Consider the following 6,279-nt stretch of genomic DNA (forward strand, 5'->3'; position numbering starts at 1 on the left):
AAAATGGTGGACAACAGAAATTCAAACACTACTAGAAATAAAAAATACTAAAATGAAATTATTTCACGACAAAAGCACGATTGAAAACCTACTAGAATTTAAAAAAGCCCGAGCAATACTAAAACGCCACATTAGAACCGAAAAAAGAAAAACCTGGAAAGAAACAATAGATTCTATTAACCCAGATATAAATCAAAAAGAACTATGGAACAAAATTAGGATATTGAGTGGGGGTCGACCCGCTAAAAATAACCTAAACCTATTAAATGACATGCAACTAGCCTCTGAATTCATGGATTTAAACTTCCCTACAACAGACAAAGAAATTGATTTTCCATTGCAGTCAGTTGATAAAATAATTCGAATAAACTACCTAGCAATAAACAAAACAGTCCTCTCAAAACAAGACCACTCCACACCTGGTATAGATGAAATATCATTCTATATACTAAAACATCTAAATTTAGACTTGAAGATTAAAATCACAGAAATGTTAAAAAACGTTCTTAATACTACAGAAATACCCTATGAATGGAGAAAAATCAGAATAATTCCTTTATTAAAACCAGGCAAAGATCCGAACAAACCAGATTCATATAGACCGCTCGCAATGCTATCCGTATTACTCAAACTCATCAACTCCACAGTCAAAGACAAATTAATAGAATTTTTGAACAAAAACCACACAATTCCTCCATACTCCTTTGGATTCCGTAAAAACACATCGGCCATAAACTGCGTGAATACAATAGTGTCCAGAATTCAACAATCCAAACGAGAAGGAGAAATATCAATAGCGACATTCTTAGACATGAGCAAAGCGTTTGACAAAGTCAACATAGACATTCTATTGAAAACACTACAGAGAGAAAATACACCCACAGAATTATTAAACTGGATAAATGCATATCTGAAAGAAAGGATAACAATACTCAAACTCAATGACGGCCGAGAAATAACAAGAATCACAAACCAAGGACTCCCACAGGGTTGCCCACTGTCCCCAGTTCTATTTAATATCTACACCAAAATAATCCATACAGCAGTCAAAGATGAAGAAGATGAAGTGTTGGTTCAATTTGCAGACGACTTCACGGCAATAGTCACAGGATACAGCATTTCAGTAGCTAGTAATAAAATGAATAGATTTCTTTCGAGAATATCAAAAGTATGTAATGAATTGGGTATGAGTTTAAATCCAGACAAATCAGCTTCAATTATATTCACAAACAAATTTAATCCTACAATAAATATTAACATCAACAATAATACGATAAGTATAAAAGATAGCCATAAAATTTTAGGAGTTCACATAGATCATAAAATGTCATTTAAAAAACATATTGATCAAGCAATAGTAAAAGCTAAATCAAAAATAAATATACTTAAAATGATAAGTAGAAAAAGAAGTGGAGCGCACCCAGCTCAAATGCTACAACTAACTAAAGCAATAGTACGACCTCACTTAGAATACGCAATTACAATAATAGCATCAGCATCTAACACAGCCTTCGCGAAACTAGAGTCAACACACCACTTAGCAATCAGAACCTCACTTAGATTGCTCCGTTCAACACCAAATCAAGTAGTGCTATTTGAAGCAGGTGAACTCCCATTAAAGCTAAGAGCAGAACAATTGGCATTAAAAGAATTAACAACCACACTATATTACAATAAAAGCCCCATAATCGATAATCTATCCACCATGATGAAATTAAACTACATTCCAAAGCATAGCAGTTACCTAGAAAAAATAGCATCGCTCAATAATTTTCAGTTTTTCCAAATGGGTAAGAATGTAGAATTAACAGCCTCTGAACAAATAGTGAGAAACAGGATCGCAGTAAATTACGAAATAACCGGTTTAAAGAAGAAAAATTTACCAAGCAAAATACAAAAGAATATAGTACTAAACCTAATAGAAAAAAATTACAAATCGGCATATCATATGTACACTGACGGATCTATAATTAACGCCATAGTAGGATATGGTTATTATGATCCACAAGAGAAGCTATCATACAGTGGTAGGCTAAACACGGGCTTCACTATTATGAGCGCAGAAATAGTAGCTATTTCAAAAGCGATAGAATATACCATATCGAAAAATATTACAAACATAGTCATCTTCACCGACAGTCAAGCAGCATGTACACTTCTACTAAACCCAACTAAAACGGACAATGTACTCATTACAGAACTAATTAACAAAATACTACAGTCTAACATAACAAAAGTTCAAATACAGTGGATACCAGGACACATCAACCTAATCGCAAACGACAGAGCGGACACAGCAGCAAAACTAGGAACAACAAAAAATTACATCGAATACATAAACTACAGCAAAAGTGACCTGTATAATATATTTAAAAATGAAATATGGAACCAATGGCAAGAAAAATATAATAAAATTTCAGAATATAAGGGAAAATTCCATTACGAACACTCAAAAACAGTGACACCAGTACCCTGGTTCAAATCAATGAGCTTACAGACTTTAGACGCAATAATGTTATCAAGAATAAGAACAGGACATAACGCAACCAAAGACAGACTAGCACAATGGAATTTTATACCATCAGGTAATTGCGACAATTGCAACACATCGGAGGATCTCCACCACATCTTATACGATTGCCCAAAATATAAAACAATACGCTCAAATTTCAATTTACTTCAAAACAAAATACCTCTCCAAACAATACTAGCCAGAAGAAAACTCGATGAGTACAAGTCATTGACTCGCTACTTGGATGCAGCAGAAAAAAATGTTTGAGCTTATCCACACAAATCGCTTGAAAAAAAAAATCAATTACTGATAAAGTCTTAACGCAAACGCATAAAAGTACTATCACCACACCTTACGGCAGCAAAATTACGCGATAGTCAATTCGATCATTCTTGCAACACCATAATTCACAAGACCTGGCTTTATGGACCAATAGGTCTGAGCCAAAAGTCATTTAGAGAGAAAAAAAAAGAATAAAGTTATAAATCTAGAGCAAATGCTCAGCGAAAGTTAAGCAAAAGGTTGAAAATGTTGAGCATGCTCGGTTGCATGCTAAAATTTATATTTCTAGGTTTGTAAAATAGCAATGGGAGTTTTTAGTTAAAAAAAATGCTGTTTGTTGTCCGAATTGGACCTCACATATACGAAATAGGAAATAAAACAAGAGCCAACAAATTACACGAATAAGTAAATATTTAGTATGTTGTTATTTAACACCTTAGAACGAATTGCTTTTCTGTTGCTGATAACAGTAAATAGTACTTGCTGATTTCCGTTTATTTGGTTCGAACAGGATACGCAATTATTTGTAATGGTAATGCTCGCCGGATAAGTGAAAAGAAAAAAAAACAGTTTGTCGGCTGTATAATATATGGATGGAATGGAAAAATATCCTATAAATGTAATAATTGTGAGAAGTAGTTTCTAGCAAACAAATATAACCGATATGGCTTGCACATGAAAAGAAAAAAAACTTCAAATACAAAAATTAGTTTATCTTTGAGCTGAACTAACTTTGAACTGAACTAAGTTCGTGAAACAGAGTAAACACGGTAGGAAAATATTTGTATATGGCAGTCTTAGGGTGCTTACAGAGTGGCGGCGAGAAGCTGGAGCTGGCGCTGACATTAGAATGCAAGATGCAACAAACCTGCTTGCTGCAAACCAAAGGAAGGATGTCAAAGTGAAAGCCGAACGGATCGGCGCCGACTGCCTGCTTTTACTCTGACAGGCTCCATTTGATATACTGCGAGCAGGTTTCTCGCATCCTAATGTCAGTTCCAGCCCCAGATCAGCTTCCCGCCGCCACTCTGTAAGCATCCTAACATTAGGACGCGAAACCTGCTTTTACTCTGACAGGCTCTATTTGATCTGCTACAAATAGGCTTCTTGCATCTTAATATTAGTACCAGCTCCAGCTCAGCTTCCCGCTGCCTCTTCGTTGGTGACCTTACGATGCACACCTGCATCCAGATGACGGACAAGCAATTCCGAGAGTGGCAGCTATTGGAGGCAATACTCACAATTTGTTACGTTGCAAAAAATCATAAAATGTGCATATGTCAGATGGAACTTTGTTCGTATGATGTCAAGATTCATGTCCCAACCGTGAATTTGTTGAATTGGTTCACAAAAGTTCGAGCATGTTTAGTTGTATTCTGATCTCCTACGAAATGGATGCTTTAAAATCGACGGACGGAGGTCCTTCATTGGACGACGTTCAACAGGTGTCCATTGCAAGATCCGTGTTAAACAATTTTAGTACCATACTATGTTGCGTTTCGGCTTCGCCTCTTCAGAAACCGACACTAACGTATTGTCGGAATAGATTAGCGCCGGCTTGACGCAAATCCCTTAAAACTAAAACACACTATGTGTTTCAATCAAACGACTGATCAAACGTGATGTCCCGTTCGAGCAGAAGTTCTGTTTATGCCGATGAGACACAAGTGAAGCCGAAACTTGTCTTGGCTTAGCAGGCCTATGCGAAAGCACTATGCTATATTTCACCCTAAGGAGGAAAATTTGGTAAAAACCAAAATTTCTCACTAGGGTGAAAATTTGTTGGTAAAAACCAGTCTTTGTACAGGAGGGCACAAATCCTTATTTCATACTATGTTGCGTTTCGGCTTCGCCTCTTCAGAAACCGACACTAACGTATTGTCGGAATAGATTAGCGCCGGCTTGACGCAAATCCCTTAAAACTAAAACACACTATGTGTTTCAATCAAACGACTGATCAAACGTGATGTCCCGTTCGAGCAGAAGTTCTGTTTATGCCGATGAGACACAAGTGAAGCCGAAACTTGTCTTGGCTTAGCAGGCCTATGCGAAAGCACTATGCTATATTTCACCCTAAGGAGGAAAATTTGGTAAAAACCAAAATTTCTCACTAGGGTGAAAATTTGTTGGTAAAAACCAGTCTTTGTACAGGAGGGCACAAATCCTTATTTCATACTATGTTGCGTTTCGGCTTCGCCTCTTCAGAAACCGACACTAACGTATTGTCGGAATAGATTAGCGCCGGCTTGACGCAAATCCCTTAAAACTAAAACACACTATGTGTTTCAATCAAACGACTGATCAAACGTGATGTCCCGTTCGAGCAGAAGTTCTGTTTATGCCGATGAGACACAAGTGAAGCCGAAACTTGTCTTGGCTTAGCAGGCCTATGCGAAAGCACTATGCTATATTTCACCCTAAGGAGGAAAATTTGGTAAAAACCAAAATTTCTCACTAGGGTGAAAATTTGTTGGTAAAAACCAGTCTTTGTACAGGAGGGCACAAATCCTTATTTCATACTATGTTGCGTTTCGGCTTCGCCTATTCAGAAACCGACACTAACGTATTGTCGGAATAGATTAGAGCTGGCGCTAATCTATTCCGACAATACGTTAGTGTCGGTTTCTGAAGAGGCGAAGCCGAAACGCAACATAGTATGAAATAAGGATTTGTGCCCTCCTGTACAAAGACTGGTTTTTACCAACAAATTTTCACCCTAGTGAGAAATTTTGGTTTTTACCAAATTTTCCTCCTTAGGGTGAAATATAGCATAGTGCTTTCGCATAGGCCTGCTAAGCCAAGACAAGTTTCGGCTTCACTTGTGTCTCATCGGCATAAACAGAACTTCTGCTCGAACGGGACATCACGTTTGATCAGTCGTTTGATTGAAACACATAGTGTGTTTTAGTTTTAAGGGATTTGCGTCAAGCCGGCGCTAATCTATTCCGACAATACGTTAGTGTCGGTTTCTGAAGAGGCGAAGCCGAAACGCAACATAGTATGAAATAAGGATTTGTGCCCTCCTGTACAAAGACTGGTTTTTACCAACAAATTTTCACCCTAGTGAGAAATTTTGGTTTTTACCAAATTTTCCTCCTTAGGGTGAAATATAGCATAGTGCTTTCGCATAGGCCTGCTAAGCCAAGACAAGTTTCGGCTTCACTTGTGTCTCATCGGCATAAACAGAACTTCTGCTCGAACGGGACATCACGTTTGATCAGTCGTTTGATTGAAACACATAGTGTGTTTTAGTTTTAAGGGATTTGCGTCAAGCCGGCGCTAATCTATTCCGACAATACGTTAGTGTCGGTTTCTGAAGAGGCGAAGCCGAAACGCAACATAGTATGAAATAAGGATTTGTGCCCTCCTGTACAAAGACTGGTTTTTACCAACAAATTTTCACCCTAGTGAGAAATTTTGGTTTTTACCAAATTTTCCTCCTTAGGGTGAAATATAGCATAGTAATTTTAGTACATTTGTTTGGG

The sequence above is a fragment of the Topomyia yanbarensis genome, chromosome 1 (assembly GCF_030247195.1).
Source record: "Topomyia yanbarensis strain Yona2022 chromosome 1, ASM3024719v1, whole genome shotgun sequence".
Taxonomy (NCBI): Eukaryota; Metazoa; Arthropoda; class Insecta; order Diptera; family Culicidae; genus Topomyia; species Topomyia yanbarensis.